The 23,720-nt window shown below is 38.3% G+C and overlaps 1 pseudogene; it reads right to left on the bottom strand.

Moving 5' to 3' along the window:
* Positions 1-19,862: 19,862 nt before the first annotated feature.
* LOC124514175 (40S ribosomal protein SA-like) lies at positions 19,863-20,374 on the bottom strand (annotated as a pseudogene).
* Positions 20,375-23,720: the final 3,346 nt, after the last annotated feature.

Below are 23,720 nucleotides of genomic sequence, written 5' to 3'. Positions count from 1 at the left end.
ACCTCATCTGCTACTATTTGGGAGGTTACGTGCCTCCCTATATTTAGGGCAGACAATAACTGACTAAAATATGGTACAAAAATCCCAGCCCTCTTGCTTCCAGGTGAGACAACTCTGTGTAATTTACACTTAGGACTAGCCTTGGACTGAATTCACATGCTTGCTGGCTCTTTCCCTTTCCCTATCCTTCCCTTTGTCTCATATAGGTTTTTCCTAAAGACAACTTCCCCAATAAATCATAAATGCCTGAATTCCCATCTCAGGCCCTGCTTCCAGGGAATTCTATTTAAGAAAAGGAAGAAAAAGAAATAGAGAAAGAAAAACAAACACACCCCAACCATGCTATCCAGCCTTGTGAGACTTTTATTATACCATTAACCCCAGGCAAATTGTAACACCTGATTTTGTCTTTCACTCTAATTCACTAGTGAACCTAGTCTTTTTCCAACCATCTATAAAATTGTTCACTAAAAACTCAATACAAGCACCTACTTGTAGCAAATACATGGAGTTCAGTTCTATTGCCAAAAGCAGATTTCCCATGAAATTCAAAGGAGAAGGAACTAGGGAAAGAACAAACTTGATTTCCTTGTTGAAGCCTATGCATTTCATTTGTAGGGATTAGTGTTAGAATAAATAAAGGTTGTTTTTACTTTATCCAGTGCATAGGAATAAATACAAAGAAACTTGTCATTAGAGAAGGTTAAAATAAAATTCACAGAATGTTTACTTAGACAAATGGTAACCATGCTGATTAATAAAGGGAAGTCAGAGGATACATTTCTAACATGAGGAAGCATTATCTGACATTTGACATGTAAAAAGACATTTACCAAGCTTTTCCCACTAAACAGAGAAACAATATCATGTGTTTTGGGGGTAGTGGGGGTAGGGGTAGCCGTGGTGGAGTGGGCAGAAAGATGACCTAATTCCCAGAATTTGTGAATAGTTTATTACCGGGCAAAAGAGAATTATCAGGCAAATTTTCCCAAACAGTTCAAAACTGGGAGAGTGCCTGAATAACTGTAGGTGGACCCAATATAATCAAGAGTCCTTAAAAGAAGCAGCAGGAGGCAAAAAAAACAGTGTTAGAGGGACGATATATAAGGAAGAATTGACTGTCTAGGGCATTGCTGTCTTTGAAAATGACAAATGGGGCAATGATCTAAGGCATTATGGCAGCTTCTAGAATTTGGAAAAAGCAAGGAAATAGATTTTCCCTTAGGACCTTCAGAAGGGAAGACCTGCCTCAGACTTCTGACTTACATAACTGTAAGAGAAGAATTTGTGTTGTTTTAAGCCACTAGTTTGTTGTAATCTCATAATTACAGCAGTAATAAGAAACTAATGCAGTATGTATACATATGTATTTTAAAATGTAATGTTATTAGACTTTTTTCAACCATAAAAATAGAGTACATGGTCACGTCTATAAATTAAAAGATATATATAGCTTATATACATATATGAACTCAGTAATTTTTCTTTCTTAGCTATTGTTCATTCTCAATGTCATGTTGCATGTCATTCTCTACTTTTGCTCTCTTGTACAAATATAATCAAGCATATCACATATACAGCTATTCTTAAAACTAAATTAATGTTGGCAAAAAATGAAATTAACCTTGCTTTTTGCACTTGGCTGTAATGTGGGCCTTATTCCAGGGCAATTGGTTTAATCCAATCCTTATTTTTTTGAAATTTTCAATAGTGTTGCTATAGTATAATTTATTCAACCATTCCTCATTGAGAAATAATTATGTTTCTCGTTCTTCGTTATTGCTGTTGTTTTCCTTTATGCCATGACTTACAATGCTATAATTTACCTTGGTATGCATATCTACATGTGCTGAGACTTATGGATCAGTTTACAAAGTGTTGAATTTTTATTTTTTTTTCAGTCTTTGGCTTGTAGGCCAAATATGCCATCAGATGTAACAAAGATAATCTCTGAACCTCACTTTAAATATTTTATCCTCCTGCTATATTTAAGGTTTCAGCTACTGGTATGAAAAACAAATCAATTGACAATTTTTTTAAATTTAATTCCCAAGTCCATTTTACTAAAAAAATACATTAAAAGGAAAGAGTACTGATAAAGAAAGGCTGTAAGCAAAGAAAAGCAAAGGGCCTGTGTATTTACTTCTGAAATGATTACCAGAGAAACAGCTCTAATTATCAATCTCTAGGTAACACCTGTCACCAGTTTGTTTTTTAAATTTACCACAGGATTCAGTTATAAGACATGCTGATACCTCAATGGAAGTGGAGAGTAATGGAGTACAAAACTTAACAGGGGAGTTAACTAGAATATAGAGCTGCTGCTCCTCTAGAAAAGTTGTTAAACATGTTATAATACCCCAACAAATGCACATTTAATTGGCTTTGATATGGGAAGTAAGATATGGTGTCCATGTTTTCTACAACACTTGGAAGGATAGGTAATACTTATTAATGGTATACTCAATATGTGAAATAATATGGTGGAATTGGAAACTGATTTTATCTTTGATGTCATTTTGTTTGTTTGTTTGTTTAAATTTCTTCTATTCCCTGGTAATTCCCCTGCCTCTGGATGAGATTTTTGACCAGCCTCGTGCTTCTTATAGTTATCTTGGGTAGCAAAAAATTCTGTGCTCCCTCCTAACCACAAAGACTCAATTCAATAATTAAAATATCCAATCCCAGGGGCACCTGGCTGGCTCAGTCAGTTGAGGGACCAGCTCTTGGTTGCAGCTCAGGTCTGATCTCATGATTTGTGGGATTGAGCCCTGCGTCAGGCTTTGCACTGCCAGTAAGGAACCTGCTTGGAATTCTCTCCCCAACTCTCTCTGCCCTTCCCCCATTCATGTGCTCACTCTCTCTCTCTCTCTCTCTCTCTCTCTCTCTCTCTCTCTCAAATAAATAAAAACTTTAAAAAGAAAATATCCAATCTCACATAATGGGCAAAATGGCAAACTTCACTGTAAGTTAAATCCTCCCTCCCCCATTGCTCATGTACATTCCAGCGGCAGTTTGCATTAGAGATGAAGGTAGATGGCTTCTTTACCTTCATGGCTATCTTCTTAGCACTGGTATGATTGTCCTGTTCCTGGACCTTTGCTGCCTTCGCCAGGGTGGGACTATGGGAAGTATGAGGAATAAGTGGCAGGATTGTTCTTATAAGAGTTTACGTTGTATCTGATGTTGACTTCCTCTGGCCTCTGCTGTTGTTTTGAGGTGATTCTTTCCTGGGGGTTTAGTGTTCAGGGTGTTTACTCCAATTTTCCTGAAGCCCTCTCCACATGGATAGTAATTTTCTTTAATCTGTCCAGTAGTGATTCCCACCCAGTTTCTGTCTTTGGCTGTATACCTCCAGCCTTTCTCGGTGAGATTGCCTTGACCCTCGCAGAAAGCCCTTTTGGACATGATTCAAAACCTCTTTAGGCATGGGAGGCTCTGTCTCCCATGTGACCGTATATACCTTGTCTGTTGGAAACCCACTGTGAGATGGCCAGTGGCTTCCCTAACTAGCTCTCTCCTCTACTGCCACAGGCTGTTTTGACTGGCCTCCTGCCCCTTTTATAATCAGGCTTGAGTTGGAAACTAGACTGAGTATCCCCAAACTCCAGGGGATTATGTCAAACTCCTGAAGGAGTGGTCTCTCTGAAGCCTTGCTTACTTGACTTGGGACTAGGGGCAAACTCACCATGTGTCTGCACATGCCCCCTCTAGCTCACTAGCAACGGTCTCCTCTTCTTGTTTTCCAACCCCCTTTAAAAGCCAGAGATGAGTGAAAATCTAGAGTGAGTGAAAACTGATTCACAGACTGCCCTTTTGCAGTCCTGCTAGTATTTCACATGGGAATGTTGAAGTAGTTGGCACTTACTGTCCTGGATCTCAGTAGAAACTTGAGTCAGAAACCGCCCCATTCAATATCCTATTACTATGGTCAGACTTGTAGATCCTGGAACGTGCACAGCCATTGGCTAGAGCTAGGCCCTGGAAGTGGTGTGGCTGGCAGGAATAAAACAAAATGTTGTAATATCCATGAGATAGGCTGATGTTCAATGTAGAATTCCAGTGTCAAAAGAGGTTGTAAAGTTAGAAATTTACAGCAAAATCTAGCTCTAAGTCCTGAGGAAACAGCAAAGCTGAGAGGGAAAAATCTGCAGGTTGGAATCCAGGCTGTTCATGACACATACTACCCACCGATTGTTGATATATTAAACGTGTTTCTGTTGCTTCAAGTGCTATGTGAACTGGGTCTACTCTCAGGTATTAATGACCTATGTGGCGAACACCTGAATTATGCTAGCCACTGGGGGAATGAGCTATGTGCTGTAATGTGAGGTCTCTCTGAGGCCAGAAAGAAGAGAGAGACCTTATCCGTGTTTATTTTTGTCTTTGTCCCCTTCAATTCTTCTACTTGCTCTGCTCATATTTATAAGTAACTCCAGTTTAAGGGGAGCAATGGCAGATGAAACTGATTAAATCAAGGTGAATTCTGACACTTGACTAAAGCTTAGATGTGATTTGCATGAGAACCTGGAAACAAATGAAGGAGTTAGAATTATCAGGGAATATAAATTGTTAGTGCTTCTATTTGTATGAATAATTAAATGTTTTCTAAATTATTTTGTAATAATTGAATCAGAAAAACAATACTTGCTTTCCCAAGTCCCAGACATTAAAGAAAAAAAATTGCCTTCTGAATGTCTTAGCCTTCTTGGGTTTCATTCTATCCTGTTGCAGTGTTTCCTTTATTTCTAGACCAGGCTGTGACAGAAGGCCAATTACAATCTGAAAGAGATCAGTCACAGTTTTTGGTGTATTAAGAACATGTTCATATTAATAGATTCCTTCTAACGCTATCTCATATCACCATTCCCCAGCCAAGTTTAAAATAACATGTGTAATGCTTTGAATACGGAGATTTAATGGAGTTAAAGGTACCATTCTGTGTATGTTTTTCATGACTGTTATTAAGTGGGATTAATTCCAATCAGTAGGAAGCTGGCTTTTTGTCTTTGGGTCTCTAAGAATTGAAATATTACACTGAGCAATCTAGCGCCTTAATTTTCACTTTTTTGTTACTGTGAGTAGCATGTTGGGTATGAATGCATACTCTTTAGAGATAAGTCCTCTGGGGGACAAAAAAAGTCAAAAGAACACAGTGTAATTTAGTGTCATGGTCAGAGATACAGGTGGGATTCCTTCACTCCCATTCTTGCAATTAAACTTCTAAATCTTTAAGTTTGGGTGGGATTTTAGAGATCATGTAATCTGATTGTTTAATTTTATAGATGAAGAAATTGTAACCCATAATGGGGACTTGACCCTTGATTAGCCCAAATGGATTTTGACACATTAATCCTCAGAATCACTTTTATAATAGTGGAAGCCACAGACTGTCATATGTACATTGTTTATGTGAAAGGGTATCATTGTTTAAATGTGATTATGATCACATATAAGAATCATATGCAGGTTAACGATAGTTTGTGCATAAGTTATTTGGTCAGGAAATTAGTGAGATTGAAATTGACAACTAGCTCAAAACTGTCAGTTTTCTTTCTCCACTGTAATATAAATTTATTTGTTCCTTAAAACAAAACAAAAAAACCCAAAACAAGTGAACAAAAGATTCAAATACAGACAACAAACTGGTGATTGCCAAAGGGGAGATGGTGGGGGGATGAGTGAAATAATGGGGATTAAAATACTTATACTATAAAATACTTATAAAATAAGTAATGGAGGGGTGCTTGGATGGCTCAGTTGGTTAAGTGTCCAACTTTGGTTCAGGTCATGATCTCAGTTTGTGGGTTCGAGCCCCACATCAGGCTCTGGGCTGACAGTCTGGAGCCTGGAGCCTGCTTCGGATTCTGTGTCTCCCTCTCTTTCTACCCTTCCCCCACTTGTGCTCTGTCTCTTCCTCCCTGTCTCAAAAGTAAACATTAAAAAAAAAGTCCTGGAGATAAAAAGTACAGCATAGGTAATATAGTCAATAATATTATAGTAATGTATGGTGAAGGAGGGTGACTATACTGATGAACACTGAGTAATGTATGAGCATTGAGTATTGTATAGAATTGTTGAATCACTATGTTGTACACTTGAAACTAATATAACATGGTACGTTAATAAGACTTCAACAAAAGAATAAAGTAAATGTAAAACATTTGTGAAGAAAAGAAAAAGCAAATTAAAAACTGTAATATATTTGAAGTTGAACATTTCTGAAGGCAACCACACTGGAATAGGAATCAAGGATGCAGGGTCCCATACATAAATGTGACAATGACAGCTATTTGAGAATATGTTTATTATATGAGTAAATGGAGAAGTTCACTGCCTTGGACTCCTCTTTATTCAGCTGAGGTAGCTGCCAGCTCCTCACCAGGAAAGAGGCTGCAACACCTCACCAGGAAGCTGGGTAGCTGTGCAAATCCAATCACTTATGATCCAAATGAGGGTACAGATTATTGAGAGAGGCTGACACTCAAGGGAGGGCATTTGTTTATCTTGCCCTGGGAACTGACACCTGGACATTTACATCATTTACTCACATGGAAATTGAGCCTGATCATTTTATACTAGCCTGTCTTTTCCATTTACTTTTTGATTTTCTCGAAATCATGAATTGCTTTTTGCAAAAGAGGAAAGGAGGGAACTAGCCTGCATTCCTTCTTTTCATCATAATGGCAATCAATCTTCAGACTTTACTGACACCCTAGATTTCCTAAAGTATAAAAACCTTGAAGGCGTTGTATGGGAATGTGACAGTTTTGTGTAATACTATTCAAGATTTTAAGAGCAATGGGAGATTCTAAAATGCTCCCGTCCCTATTGTAAATGCTGTCATCTTTGCTATTTTACCTGTTGACAAATGCTAGGATTATGTGCTAGCATAGATTGATATTTCTTTCAAACTTCTGCCAGTTCCAAAGGATGAATACAGTACCAAAAATATAGGTACAATGGGAATATTTATAACCTGGCAATTTCATAGACAGAGAGAAAACATATTTGAGAAAGAGCTGAAGCAGTCTTAAGATATTCTATTGAAATACTTTATGTCTCCAAGGCAATTTATACCCCCTGTAACATGTTTAACAATTAATACAGTGTAAAATATGCCAGTATGTATTTTGATAGTCCATTGCCTTTCAAATGTGAAATCATTATTTGAAGCAGTTGTCAGAGTCTTCTAATAATGGACAAACCAGGTATTTCTGAACATGTACTGAATTTGTTTGGCCTTCCTGGAGGAGTTGAAGTTCCTTGTACATGCATATGTAATGATGTAAAAGGACCTTTTAAAGAAATCTCTGCAACTGAAAAGAACTGTAATAGGTACTTATTACAGGCAATGTACTGCATTATGTTTTTCACATATATTGTCTCCTTTGAATTTGGCAACACCTCTGCACATACAAAATAATTGCATTTGTTTTCAGATGAGAAATTTCAGAAACTGAGAAGTAACTTGCCTAGCTAGTTAGGTCATGGAAAGGTGGAGTCAGAATTATACATCAAGTTTGCCTGACTACAAAATTGAGAGTTGCATGGGGGGAGGTGAATGTGGGGCTATTTTTTTCCTTTCTTTTGAGAAAAGCATTGACTACATACACTGATTATTTTTTTCCCCTCTATTTATTGGCAGAGCTTGTAGGCAAGCTACAAGTCCTACATAAGGCATACTGGAAGAAATGATAAATGATGGTTAGAGATCTAACTTGATTCCCTTAACCCCTCAACCAATCCATTACTAAAATTTCTCTATTCTCTAGAAAGCACACCTCAATATAACCTCAGACTGCTGTTATTTCTATGACCCTCATTTCTATGACCTCATTTTTGCCTGGACGTCCACAATATTTTCCTCCTTCTCCCTGCTTCTGTTCTTGCCACCCCCTATTGCATTCTTCACATGCTAGTAGGGCAAATTTTTAAATTGTAATTTGGACATGTCAATCTAGTGAATAATACTCTTTACTATTCTTTCCAATCTGTTTGGAATAAAGCAAAAATTTCTTATTTTGGTAGACAAACTCCTTAGTAAGTAAGATGGTTTTTGGTTACCTCTCCATGCCTTCATTTCATACCACTCTCCCCAACATATTCCATTCTTTAGCCACACCTTTTCTCTTTTCTGCATGCCAAGCTTTGTTCTACCTTAGGAGTTTGTATATGTTATTTTCTGCCTGGAAGTTTCTAACCCACAACTAGTTCCTCCACAACTAATTCCCCCCCACCCCCGGCACCCGCTATTGGTTATTAGCTTCAATATCAACTACTCAGAGAGGTTTCTTTGATTATCAAAACTAATATAAGCTCCGTTATGCTTTTTCTTAACATTTAAAAACAATTTGTCATCCCATACAGGGTTTTTTGTTTGTTTGTTTTTGTTTGTGTGCCAACTCTACCCTACTTAACTCTAAGTTCTATAAAGACTACATATTTTGGTTTCACCACAGTATATCCTGTCTTTACTTCTAAGCTAGGCACAAAGTTGGGGTTCAGTTGAACAAAATAAATAAAATTACCATGATCAACTTTGTTTTATTCTGTGATTCTTATTAATAACATGGAAATTTGAATCAATTACTAAATGTGTTTGTTGACTATTTACAATATGTCCAGTCTATTGGGGGAAAACGGCCAAAAGATTATAGTACACCATTACAATGCAAGTGGACTCTTTCAGAGTTAAAGATCACCTACTATAAGGAACACAGAAGAAGGAACAACTAACATTGCTTAGGAATAAATTCATTGACATGGTGACATGGGAACCAGGTCTTAATGATGAGTTATAGTTTTTTTCCAGGTTCAGAAGGTTAGACCTGGGTGTGAAGGGATATTTGGCTTTGGGTGTAGGGTAGGGGCATATCCTGATTGGAATGCTGGTGGAAGAGGAGTCCAAAAGCCAAATTGCACTGAAAGACCTCCTATACTGGACCATGGGGTTTTTAATAGGGAAAGGACCTGATTCATCTCATTTTATAGAAAGGTGATGTGTGAGTAAAAACAAAAACAAAACAAAACATTGAAATCAGAAAAGACTGATGAGAATGATTAGGAGGTTACTGTGACATTCCAGACAAAAATTGTTGAAGCTTTAATTGATTAATTGACTTTTAATCGGTGCATAAGCACTATGACACCTGTTGGGAATTCAGAACCAGTTACCTAAAAAGAAGTAATTTAGAATATATTATTTATCTGGGGTTGTCTGCATCTTTATACTTTATCAGTCCGTTTGACTTTTCCAAATTTGACTTTACTATATGTTGTATAAAATACTTTACATTTGAAAACAGGGATTTCTCTAGCTGATCTTATATGATAGAAGTGTAGGGTACAACGAAATGAAGAATATGGTCAACTTTACAGTGTTTGAGAATATGTTTCAGGGAGTCTTCATAAACTATATCATGTTTGAGCTAGGACCTAAAATATACAGGCAGACTCACTTCAGGCAGAGGGAGCTACATAAGTGAATGCGTGGAGGCATGGTATGAGCCAAGAATGGCAAATAATGTAATATGCTTGAGCTAAAGAAATCACAGTAAGGATTCTCATGTGTCCATTGATTGTGGATTTTGGATGAACAAAAGGGGGCTCAGATAAAACACATAAATCTTGTCCTTTTTGGACTCTATTTGATCGTGCGGTCATCTAATGGTGAGATTGCAGCCATAACTGAGCAAGTTACATGTGCTGTTTAAATGTAGCTGGATTCTCATCACTGTTAAGGATGTTCTAAATGTTCCTTTTTTTAAATTCCTTGAAGTGACTATTTTAAATGTTTCCACCCTTCTTAAACTCCAACCTTGCCTCACCCAGTTTCTTGTAATTTATGGCTTTGAAGTGGGAGCCATCTGATAAGTGATGATGCAACTTCCTGTCTGTTGGTTTCAAAGTTCCTTTTCCCTCTGCCTATCTGACTCCTATCCCACATTCTTGTTCTTAATCTCTGTTACTCCATCAAACTGCTCTTTGAGAGAAATTAAATTTACTGTCACAACTTTTTGCCTCCCACTCGCCACCGACCTCTTACGATCCAGTTACCTCCTATACTGCTCTTTGGAAATTAATCCTTTTGTTATGTCTTAAATTCCAGGGCAAATGAACTTTTTTCAGTCCATCTAATTTTTAGCTCTACTTTCTTAATTCTCCTTTACACCTTAGCCTTCATGCTTATAGTCTTTGACTACTCCCTTTTCACATCTTACCTTTTTTTTTTTTTTGTCTTTCCACATGGATTAATTCTCCAAAATCATTTCCTTAAACAAATCTCTTCTTTCTCTAGATTCTCCTTTAAACTATTTTTGCTACATTGATATCAACTAAATGAATATCTTCTAGGGTCCATATCCAAATTTCTAACCTGGTTTTCTGAAAAAAATTCTATATCCTGTTAGTTCCTTAAAATTAAGCAATATTTAAGATTTTAAGCCAACAACTCTTACTACCTTCTTCATTACGTTAGGCCAGCAATTTCTCAGTAATCCATGCCTTATGTGGCAAACTATTCCCCCTCCTTAATCTCACACATTTAATACTGCCACTTGAATGTTGAGACAATCTTTCATTTAGCTTTTCTTTTTACATTCTTATTGCTATATGTTGACTAAAACCCTCATTTTTCCTTGTCTATACAAGCATGATGCCATTCTGTTTTCACCTTTATTCTTTCAATATACTGTGGGTCCCCCCCTCCCCAAAGTTTAAACCACTGGGGAAAAAATCCCCCCAATTCCTGGGTAACAAAGTCTTTAATGGCCCCTATTTCCTACCAAATTTAGAGACAAAAACACAGAATATAACTGAAAGTTCTCCACTATATTTTATACTTCCTTATATAAAGATAATTTCTGATTTTAAGTTATTTTTAAAATAGTCTTATTTAATTCATGGATGGTATATTAATAATCTATTGCTGCAAAACAAATCACCCCAAAATTTAGCAGTATAAAATAATACACATTTAATACCTCATAATTTGTGTGGTTTGGGAATCTGGGCATGATTTATCTGAGTCTTCCTCATAATCTTTATGAGACTACAAATATTGCCCAGGGCTGATGTCTTCTCTGAAGGCTCAACTGTGGAAGGATCCATTTCTAAACTGTGTGGTTTTTGGTGGGATTTCATATTTTGATGGTTGTTGGGATCAGAGCTTCAGTTCTTTGCTGGCTCAGGCTACCATTAATTCCTTTTCATGGGGGCTTCTTTAACATGCCAATTTCTTTCAATTAAAACCAGAAAAAGAGAGTGATCCAGCAAGAGAGAAGTTACTCTTTTATGTATCCTAATCGTAGAAGTGTCATGTCATCTCATCACCTTTGTCATATCTATTGATCAGAAGTAATAGTTCATGCCAACATCCAAGGGCACACCCAAGGAAGGAAATTATACCAGAGGTTGAATATCACGAGACAATGATCACTGGAGCCATTTTAGAGGTATCCCGTGTCTAAGATATTGGAACAGGATACGGGTGTTAAGCTGCAACTGGATAGCCCTATATTACAGCCCCACTGAGGGGTTGTCTCGACAGTACATAAGGAGAAGCCTTTTAGTGGGCAGAGGTTTGGATAATGCACCTGTTCATCCAATTTGTGTGGAAAGAGAAGTGGCTTCAGGTTAGATATGTACAGATTCCTATACATACTCCTATACATACTATATGTACATAGTTTAAAGGAGTTTGTATGTGTATGTGTGTGTAGCCAGTGGAAAATGCCTTGGCTAGCTGTTCAGGAGCCCAGAAAGAGAATAATTAGAAAATTGAAGATCAAGAGGTCTGAGGAAGAGGCATTTGGTTGTACATAGAAGTAGATATGAAGCCCAAAATCTTCATATCAAATGTTAATGCCAATCAGAGAACACCTATAAGGTAAGAGGCACTAAAGAACAAAGTACATTTAAAGACCTGGACAGGAGCCAGATTTTGTTACCAGCCATTCCCATGCTGGTAAAATGCACATATGAATAAAGTAAATGATGGAGGCTACGCGTGAATCCAAATGCATAGGCTCCAGCTTACTGAGACTGGTCTACTTACTACTGCCACAAAATGTCCACCCTGTTGATGACAAAGGCCAAGACTAAGTCTCTGGATATGGCACCACCTCTTTAAGGGATGAACTGGCCAGTTAGTGACAAGTAAGCAACATTGGATCATTTCCTTTTCCATGAAAATGCCAGTGATGAGCTCTGATAAGACATTTCAGGGGTGGGTTTGCATTTCCTACTTGTAGGATCCCAGCCAGCACTACTGTCTAAGTTCAGTTTACATCGTGTTTGATCTACCAGCATCAGATGTATCCATCCAGAGGACCTATTTTATACCGAAGGAGGTGTAAAAGTGGGCCTATGAATGTTGTGATTCACATATAATGATAAACAGGTGCACAAATATAAATATCTTTCATTCTGGCACAACACCAGACACCTTTGAAAGTTCTTCATCATTTGAGAACTGCCATCGGAGTCAGCTGACGCTGTCAGGACTGCACTGCAGCTCAACTTCTTCCTCTGCCTAATCTTGCTGTGTCTCTCCCACTTCTGCATAAGTGTTGGTTCCAAGCACACTTCTTATTATGAATTATGCATGCTAAAGTTTATCTCAGAGTCTGCTTTCTGGGTAATCCAATCTGCACAGTCAACATGCTAGGAAATACTTCATACTAAATAAATAGCAAGGGACAAAGTCATGTGCTGATATAAAAAAGTTCAAGGACATATTTAAATTAAAAAATCATAAAAATATTCATATAATGAATGGATTCATGAAATTATAGTGTTAACTTATAATTAAAGTTCTAAAATAAGTTGAATAGTTGAAGTGAGATTTTAATGGAATAAACAGGCAAACTATTTCACTAATTTGACATGGTTTTTCTCAGTAAAAATTGCCAGCTGTACAGATATTTTAAATTCTAAAAATGACAATAATTGTGGCTTATGTTTGAACAGGAATTGTTCAACAGAACTGTCAAAATTCATAGGGTGTCATAAACCTACACAGACATAACATTTTTTGGAAAAATATAATTGTGGGGTTTTTAGTTGATAAATGTAAATTTCATTTCACATAATGTGAAATAAAGTTAAAATCTATGTGGTCTTCTTCTCTTGATCTATCATCAATGATCTATCATCATTTATATTTTGAATACTTTTTTCTCTATTATATTTGCCAAAATCTTTTCTATCTTTCTCTTGATGCCAAGATAATGAAATGATTGACAGTTTTGATTGCACTGGGTTTTCTCAACTGAAGGAAGAGATTTTCTTATTACTCCAACCCCACAATATACTCTCTGGAAGTAAAAGGATCTAAACTCCCCCACAAAAGCTCTTTTGAAATTATTTTAGTTACTCATAAACAGAGTGGTTTATTGTTTATAGATTAAGCACAACCTAGAATCAGGGAAAAATCTTTTAGGATGTCTGGGATCATTTATGTGCCTGTACTCAGCAAGAAAACTCTGGGACTGGACACATACACACACAGTCTTGGAGTGTGGCATTGACTGCTGGCTAGGGTAACTCAGTTCTCCATGTGGCCTGTCCATGTGGTTTTTCATCCTTCAGAATTATATTCCGAGCTTCTTACATGGTGACTGGCTTCCAAGAGAACCAACAGAGCAACTCCTAAGACCTAGACCTGAAGTCACACAGCATAACTTCCATCAAGGAAGTCCCAAGGCCAGTCCAGATTTATAGGAAAGCGACATAGCTTTTACCTATTGATGGGAAAAGTGGCCAAATTATATACAAAAGGGCATATTACATGTGAGGAATTATTGTCTGTATCTTTGGGAATCTAGAACACCAAGGTTATGAACATGGCAGCACCTGCTATTAAAGGTGAGGGGGAAGGTCTGTCCGAGCAGGTGAAATAAGATTAGGAAGTTGAGTGAAATGAGGGAATGAACTTTGCCAACATAAGGGAAGAAAGAACATTCTTGCAAAGGGAATATCAATTGCAAAAGGCCTTGAAGGTGGAACAAACCTGGTTGTGTTGGAAGAAATCCTACAGCTTCTTATGATAATTCAGGCAAGAAATGGTTGTCTCTTTAAACCATGGGGATACTTGTGAGGGTGGTAGGTTATTTCATTTTGTATATGTTTTGAAATAGAACTGATAGCACTTGCTTTCAGATAGTATGTTGGTATGAAAATGAGGAATCAAAGATGATTGTAACGTTTTGGGCTAAAATCTGGGCAAATGATATTACCATTTAACAAGATGAGATGGAGTCCCTTGAAGTGGAACAGATTGTGTATGAAAAATAAAAATTTAGTTTTGGATATTTACTTGTGATTCCTGTGGATATCCAAGTAGGCATGCTGAGTTAGAGACTGGATATCTGAGTCTGGAATCCAGCAGCAGGAATGGGCCTATGTACAAAAATTTAGGACTCCTGGTCACCTGAGTGGCTCAGTGGGTTAAGAGTCAGACTTTTGATTTCAACTCAGGTTATCATCTCATGGTCATGAGATGATGCCCTGTGTCAGGCTCTGTGCGAGCGTGGAGCCTGGTTAAGATTCTTTCCCTCTCCCCAACTTGCACTAAATCTCTCTCTTAGAAAGAAAGAAAGAAAGAAAGAAAGAAAGAAAGAAAGAAAGATTTAAAAAAAATTGGGACTCTGCATGTGTGATTTAAACAATATGGGATTTGATGAGATCACCCAGAAAGTGACTGTAAAAGGAGAAAAAAAGAGGCGTGGGGAGTAAGTTCTGGAACATTCCAACATGTAGGGGTTAGGAAGAGCAGAAAAATCCAGCAAAGAAAGCTGACAGGAGAAATAATTGGTGTGGACTGTTGGCTAGGGACACAGTGTCTTGAAAACACGTGAAGGAGGGAATTGCAAGAAGGGAGTTATCAGTGGTGACATGATACTGAGAAGTCAAGTTGGATGAAGACTGAGATCTGACTGTTGAATATGTATAGAACTTTGAAATTCCAACAGCTGTTTCAGTAGAGGGGGCAGCTAAGAGAGGAAGTGAAAACGGTGTATATAAAGAATACTTACTATCTTTTGCTTGTTTTTTTTCCTGAAAATGGAAACAAAGAAATGGGGCATTTTGTTGTTGTTGTTGTTGTTGATGGAAATGATCCACAGGGAGGAAAACATGATGATGCAAGAGAGAGGAGAATGGTAAAAAGTGGTGTTTATAGTTGTAAGAGAAATGAGAACAAATACTCAGGTGGCCCACTGGGACTTTTTATCACTTTAATAAAATAGAGGCTTTTTATCACTTTAATAAAATGAAAAGTATAGTTTGGGCTTAAGGACCTGCAAATTGGTAGATTTAATGGTGGAAGATGTGAAATTTCCCTTAAAATTTTATATTTTCTAAGTGAAAATGAAAGCAAGGCAATAAGTTAAGAGTAAGGTAGTAATAATAGGGTTTTGAAACTGAGAGAAAAAAGGGGTGAAATAATAATTTTGGCAGAAGGAAATGTGAATTAACTAAAGAAATGCAGTACAGTCACCAGACAGCCCTAACAGACCACTTGGGGTTTGTGGTTGTAAATTATGTAGGCTAGTATAAGTTTGCTTTTCTTCAGCTACGCTCAGTTACCTAGCTAGCTTCAGGGGTAGAATTGTTACTGGGATGCTTGGTTCTTGTCCCAGATGCATCAAAGAATTGGAGCCCAGAGACCAAAATGGGGAGATAGATTTCATTGAGTAGATAAGTATAGGACACTTTCAAGAGAGAAAGCGGGCCACTGCCAGAGCAAGAGTGGCAATGGCCCCAAGAAGCTCTAGCCACATCCTTTTAAGCCTGCTTTCTACATGTTATTGGCTTTGATTGACATTTTTGATTGACAGCTAGTGGTTATATAATATTTTGGCTACTGCACATGCACCTACCCATGATGCATTCTGTTATGATTGTATTTATTTATGTATTGTATAATTACGAGTTTCTAATGCTTTTGCTATGACCTTAAAATAACTTAAGGGTAAGTTGTATTCTTTGTGCACATGCTCAGCTCTTGGAAGACCCCGTGGGCTTTTGAGCCAGCTCTGTGGCTCGCCCTTTCCTGTTCTGTTAGTCCTTAGAGGTGGCTCTAAAGGTGTGGCTGTTAACCCTCAAGGGTGGCACCAAGGGTGGCCAGCATCTGCTTTATCCTTCCTCACTCATGCCTAACTAACTGCCTAACATAATGGGTGACTTTTCACAGATGGAGTTTTTCCAGGTGAGATGGAATGGAGTCCAGATAACAGATATGAAAATCCCAAGGATATGCAAAGAATAGCTAAAATGATGAATCATGGCATCCAAGCTAGGTGGGAAAGAAGTGGGGGAAATCAAGATGGTATTGGAGAATGAAAGGAGGCAGGGCAGTGAACTGAAAATCCTGGTGGAATGAGACTTGCAATGGTGTGACAGTACACAATTAAGTTTCTTGCAAAATCCTGAAGATGTGACAGTCTTTGGAGAGTGGCTGCCATGGGAAATGACTGTGGCAGCAGAGACCAAATGTGTCAAGAGTCCTGGGATAGGAATGGGATAGACAAGCGTTCATGACCAGAATTAAATATCCTGCCAGCCTAAATGGATGAAAATTGGGATTAGGATTTAATTTAATCTTAAGGAAAGAATCCAGTATAGAATTTCTTATACACCTGTATACATATGTGCATATATGCATGTGTGTGCATTTCTGAGAAGGGCAGTGGAACTTGGAAAGAGTTGAACGTTTCCCCTTTTAAAAGATTAGGTATTTTACAATGTACACAATTTAAAATATAATTTTTTAATGTTTATTTATATTTGAGAGAGAGAGAGAAGATAGAGCATGAGCGGGAGAGAGGCAGAGAGAGAGAGAGAGGGAGATACAGAATCTCAAGCAGGCTCCAGGCTCTGAGCTGTCAGCACAGAACCCGACGCAGAGCTTGAACTCACGAACCACGAGATCATGACCTGAGCCAAAGTCAGACGCTTAACCGACTGAGCTGCCCAGGTGTCCCTAAAATATAATTTTAATCAAAAAAGAAACAAGGCTTTACTGGCTATGCAATGAGTGCAATTTGATGCAGAGCATTAAGATATATAAAGAAAGAACGTCAATTTGATGCAAGTTGGTTAGTCATGGGAGTCTTTGAAAAAGAAGCCATGAAGGCAAATTTGGCAATTTCCATCCAAGCATTACCCAGGAGAAAAAGACACTTAGCCAACAGACTTTGAGTATACAGACTCCTGACTCGTTTGGCAAGCCTATCCCTATTTTAAGATGAATTAATCAGCTGTCTGAGCCTAATGCCATTAAAAATTGGATTCATCTAACTTCTTTGTTTTGATTCCACATTTATTAAACAACCTTCTGATTATTGTCTTTCCATGTTTTTGCCTACAAGGACAAAATGTGTTGTTCATATGAGCTTCAAAAATTTTAGTTCCTATAACAATTATTTCACAATGTAAATTAAGTCACATTCTGGTTTTATTTACCTCAGGAGCTTGGATAATGTGAGCTTGTTCTTGCGAAGTGGATTTGCTTTTGGTATGCTGACAAAATCAAGTTATGAGACATATAAAGCTGCAGGCCAATTCACGGGCCACAGTGAATCTACCCAGGTAATGAATATTACCCTGTGTGGCCTCTTGAGAGGAAGCCAGCCTTGCTTCTGGCAAACTCCCCTGCAATCACTGTGTACATCATCTACACTTGGAAACCTGGCTCAAACTTTGCCTCTTCTGTGATGCCTTCTCTGGGCTCTCCATGTACTTTCAGCTGTCTGGGAGGAGTGCATTTCAGAGATTACACAGTCAGCGGGGCTCATGGAGACGTTTGCCTGCTCACAAGCAAAAGTTCCTCGGGAGTCACTTTAGATTTCTTCTTCTTGGAAGAATGTATGACTGGTTGATGTCTGTCCTTAGAATCCCCTGAGCAAGTTATGTCTTCACACTTTTGGTCAGGAGGCGAAGGCTTTAATTACATCCTTCCTTATTCAAATACGGTATTCCAAGATTCTTGCAGGCCCTGCATGCAAGTTTTCCTATTATAGAGATGGAGTAATTTATGGCCGGGGCAAGAATACACATCAGGGTTTTTTTGTGTTAATGAAAATAGAAATTTTGATCACTGGCATGTACTAGGGTGCTAAAGTGGAAATATTTGCCATCTAGTCCTCAATGAAAGTACAGCTATGGTACTTTATATTCCAGGGAATCATTTATGTCAGTATATATAAGTCAGGGTGACAACAGAATTTGTCATGTAAACTAGGACACTTTTGAGAATGAAAGTGTACACTATAAAGTATGCCAGAACAGGTATAAATTAGAACTGTCTAGGGGTAAACAGAAAGGTATGGTTACCCTATATGGAGGCTGCGCTGAGGATGAGCCCGTATAGGTCAGTATAACCATACTGTTTGTTAACAGCCATTATCTGCTAAATTGATTAGTGATTTTGACAATATCATGTGCTATACTAGTTGAAAAACATTAAAAAAATTTTTTTAATGTTTATTTTTGACAGAGAGAGAGAGAGACAGAGAGAGAGCATGAGTGGGGGAGGGGCAGAGAGAGAGGGAGACACAGAATCTGAAGCAGGCTCCAGGCTCTGAGCTGTCAGCACAGAGCCCCACGCGGGGCTTGAACTCACAGACCATGAGATCATGACCTGAGTGTAAGTCGGATGTTCAACTGACTGAACCACCCAGGCGCCCCGAAAAACATTTTAAAAAGATCACCCCAGAATGTAAAAATAAAAAGGATTTAAAAATTTATCCCTGAAAACTTGCTTTGGTAGTGAGAGAATAAAGCCCATGGGAGATTATTTTAAGCAAAAAAAAGTAGAGGATAGTTTATTCAGCATAAAGGATCTCATTTGATTATAAATACTATATTTTATACTTATATTTTATATTTTTAATTACCAGGAGAGAGATTATATTACACAGAAAAGTTACATTGAAATTATGGCACTTTAGGGGAGGAGCTTTTCATTTATATATATATTTTTTTATTTTCAGAGGAAAGGAATAAAAAAATTCTAAAATTCTGAAGTAGCATATTACAAGCATATTCCATATAATTTGTCATCTTTTTAGTCATCTTTTTAAATAATTCCATAGAATTTCATCAAGCAAACTGTAATTCCTTAAAAGAATAAAGGAATGGCTAATTTAATTATAGATTTTTTGGTAAAATTCTGTATTTATCTAGGAAATTAGACTTTTATATATACCTATTTTTTAAATTATTTAATTTATTTTTTGTGATTTACATCCAACTTAGTTAGCATATGATGATTTCAGGAGTAGATTCCTTAATGTCCCTTATGCATTTAGCCCATCCCCCCTCCCACAACCCCTCCAGCAACCCTCTGTTCTGCATATTTAAGTCTCTCTCACATTTTTGCCCGCATCCCTGTTTTTATATTATTTTTACTTCACTTCCCTTATGTTCATCTGTTTTGTATTTTAAAGTCCTCATACGAGTGAAGTCATATATTTTCCTTTCTCTGACTAGTCAGTTACGAAATTAGACTTTTAATTTAGGTTTTCAAATACGTTTGCATAGATATCTAAAGCCGTGTCTGTTATGAGACTTTATTTTCTGCTGACCTTGTTGCCACGTTCTGTCCACGAGTGTATAGAAGTGCCTGCGACCCCGTGGTGGTCCCTGCCCACCCGGCGCGGCGTCCCCGGGGCTGCAGCGGGTCCTGGGGGCGGGCTCCCGCTCCGGCTTCAGGAGGGAGCCCCCAGCAGGCTCGGAGGGCGCCCGCACCTCGCGCCGGTCCGCCAGCACGTGCCGAGAGGCCGCCGGTTGGGAGCTGGAGCGGCCGGTCCACCTGAGGTTCCTCCTGGTTCACAGCAGCGTCCTGCTCTTCCCTTTCAGTCTCTGTGGGATCTCAGTGCCGGTGGAGACCAGGCGTGACCCTCCGTGGCGGGGCGGCTCAGGGAGATGGGGCCGTGGGCGCACAGAACTTCCTCCCCGGCGCCCCCCGCGTCACACCGGCGGAGCCAGCTCCCTCGTGGCTGCTCTGGGGTGGCAGTGGCCACGCGGCGCAGACCTGGCAGAGGTGGGTTAAGATAAGACACCTCTCCAGAGGCTGGGGGTCAGCCCTGGGATCAATAACGGCGGAAGTCTGGCTTCCCGCGCCCGGGAGGCTGCCTCCGTCTGGTTAGAGAAGGTTCCGAGGCGAGGTGGCCACCGACAGGAGTGGCTCCAATGACAGCCGCAGACTTCACCAGAGCTGGCTGGCCAGTGCTCCTGGAGGGTATGATACTGAGGGCAGCCAGGTTTTCAACGCGAGCCGCCAGCAGAAGCTTCTCCCAGGTCCTCTTGAGATTTATGAGGTAATGCCGTTACTTTTCCTTTTGTAGACGATGGTTTCGTTTGGAAGTCAAGGTTTGTGCCACCCAAATGGGTTCCTGATGAAAGGAATTTGAGGGCATCCTGCTCCTTTATTTGCAGGACATCAAGGGCTCTGGACGCTGTGAAAGTTTTCTGTGAAGTTATGGGAATCCAGAATAACACCTGTATGGATGCCTCTCTGTGTAATGTGGAAAGGCTTGGTGGCATTTATCTTGAGAGGATTGGTTGTGAGAGTTATTAATATTGTTCATCAATATTAACTGCTTCTCTGGAACTGAAGAAGATTGTATTTATACGCCCTTTTAATGTTAGATGTGGCTTTCAACAAAAAATAATACAGATAAGGAGGTTAAAAATATGGGTAATAGTGTCTATTTCATTTATAATTTTTAAAATTTATTTATTTATTTTGAGAGAGAGGGGTGGGGAGCAGAAGTCAGGGAGGGGCAGAGAGAGAGAGAATCCCAAGTAGGCTCCGCACTGTCAGCACAGAGCCCAAAGTGGGGCTCAAACCCACACACCTTGAGAACATGACCCGAGTACAGAGTGCAAGTTGGATGCTTAACCGACTGAGCCACCCAGGAGTCCCTCATTATTTTTATAACATGGTGACCTCTGAAGTTGCTCAAAAGGGTAAATAAATTTTCAGGGAGGAAACTGAGAGGCAGCTCTAGAAAAATCAGCACTTACAGGTTTGAATATTCTTTTTACCTTTTATTTATAGTTTATGCTTGAAAACATTGATTTCTATGTCTGAGGTGTTTTACTTTGCTGTGGGAGAAATGCTATATAGTCACGGAAACCCTGTATAAATCTCTGTTGTGGCTACTCAATGATGAATGGCAATCTCTTTGAGATGACCCCAAGTCTCCATCTCCCAGTAAATGTTGTCTGTCAATTCCAAACATCTTCAAAATTTAGTTATGATCCATCTTTATTCTGGCTGCTATAACAAAATACTAGAGACTAGGTGCCTTATAAATAACAGGAATTTATTTCTTACCATTCTGGAGGCTGGAAATTCAACATCAGGGGGCCAGCATGGTTGAATTATATGTCAGGACCCTCTTCTGGGTTGCAAACTGATACTTTTTATATCTTCACTTGACAAGAGAGTGAGCTAGTTCTTTGGGCCTCTTTTTATAAGGACACTAATCCCGTTTATGAAAGTCCACCCTTATGACCTAATTACCTTCCAAAGGCCCCATTTCCAGAAACTACCACATTAGGATTAGGGTTCCAACATTTGAATTTGGTTGGGGGAGGGGCACAAACATTCAGATGCATTGCCACATCCAGACATGCTTGTATGATGAAATAATAAACAGGTCACTAGGAATAATTTTATGTGCTTTTTCCTACTATAAAAATAAAACATTGTCTGTAGCTTATTCAATAACTACAAAAAGAATAAGAGAAATCGAAAGTGTGGTTCTCAAAGGTGGAAAACAATTTCTCTAGAAGTTGATATGGTATCTTGAAAACTAGATATGACTATTGGAACCCAGATTCAATTTTATTAAGCTTTGTCTATGTAGGAAAATATTAGTTACTCTTGGCAGGAAATTACTGTGTATTCTAACAGTTCTTGAAGCAGCTACAGTCTTGTACACTCTTGTATCTAATTAAGCGTTTTTTTTTCTCTAACTTTTACTGAGAACTTATTACTTCTCAGATATTGTTCTGATGCTCTACATGTAAAACTCAGCTTGTGCTTATAGCTGTGATGTAGGTGCGATTATTATCTTAATTTTAGAGAAAAATAACCAGAAGAACAAGAAAATAATTCATCTTTTATTATTTAGTTAATAACTGGAAGCACTAATATTTGTACCTTGCATCTTCGGAGATTTTTATATTAACCATTACACTGTGGTTATTTATTGAAATTATGGCAAACGGCAGCAATATGTCTGAGATGATTCCAAGCTCCTAGCCTACAGCCTTGCACACAAAGACAGCCTAATATTTGTTTGCTATGTCCTTGTGTTTAAACAATGCAGAGCACTCTCCTTATTTGTACTAACCAAAAGTTACATCGCAACAAGAAAATATATATTTTGTCTCCTTTATTTGGATGATATTAAAAATAGTAGAATTGGGGTGCCTGGGGTGGCTCAGTCAGGTAAGTAGATGACTCTGGCTTTTGGCTCAGGTCATGGTCTCACCTGGTGGTTTATGAGATTAAGCCCCATGTCTCGCTCTGTGCTAACAGCATGAAGCCTGCTTGAGATTCTCTCTCTCCCTCTCTCTCTCTCTGCCCCTCTCCTACTGAAGCTCTCTTTTCAAAATAAATTAATAAACATAAAAAAATAAAAATAGTAGAATTACTCACCTGTGTACACAGAAAATTGGAAATTTATAAAATTAGGAAGCAATAATTCTGCACAAGTATAGCCCATCTTAGCCCATTTTCAAGGTTATAAAGATTTTACTCAGAGCAGAAAAAAGTATCCTCAAAGATGCTGTGCTTTATCTTTTATGTTCCTAATGTTTCTCAAGAGGTATACTTTTATAAACTGTGAATCAAGCAATACCTATTGTGTAATACTGAGATAGACAGCAGTCATGCCTTTATTGTGTTTCACAGTGTATTATTTGGGGATTAAAGTGGAAAAAATCCAGATGGCTGACATAATTTGGGTGATTTTTCACTGTTGAATAGACATTACTGATACATAACATTGAAAGCCAATTTTTCAAAAAAAACTTTGGAACAATCTCTATCAAAGGGAATTGTGCCATAGCTAGTTCACTTTCCCAGAGAAAACAAGATGTAATCAGAATATGTTCTATCTTACTTACTGATTCTTTCATTTGCTTGGGATGCACGTAGATTCCTCCCCACCCAGCTTTATTGAGGTATAACTGACAAATAAAAACTGTGTATATTTACTCTGTAGTGATTGATTACTACAATCAAACACATCCATCACCTCACATGGTTATCTGTGTGTCTCTGTGTGGTAACACTTAAGATCTCTGTTAGCAAATTTCAAGTATATTATGCAGTGTTAATTATATTCACCATGCTGTACATTAGATCCTCAGAACCTGTTCATCTTATAATTGAAAGTTTTTACACTTTGACTAACATCTCTCCCTTTTCTCCCTCCCCCACTCAACCCCTTGGCAACCATTGCTCTACTCTCTGATTCTGAGTTCAACTTTTTTAGATTCTACATAGGAAATTATGTATTTTTATGTAGTTTTTAATGTATACAAATTCAACTTGTGAAGCAAATATGTTAAAAACAGAAATAGACATTAAAAATTGAGGGAAATATTTTGGAAGTAGAATTATTTGTTTAAGCGAATTGTCAAATGAAAATTAAACCCTGGGTTAAAACCTTCAAGATAGCAATTTGTAGAAT

This window comes from Lynx rufus, unplaced genomic scaffold, assembly GCF_022079265.1.
Source record: "Lynx rufus isolate CCGP_SWC_20201006 ecotype Redwood Valley unplaced genomic scaffold, mLynRuf1.p SCAF_2, whole genome shotgun sequence".
NCBI classification, from domain to species: Eukaryota; Metazoa; Chordata; class Mammalia; order Carnivora; family Felidae; genus Lynx; species Lynx rufus.
This window is presented reverse-complemented; position numbering and strand designations above follow the sequence as displayed.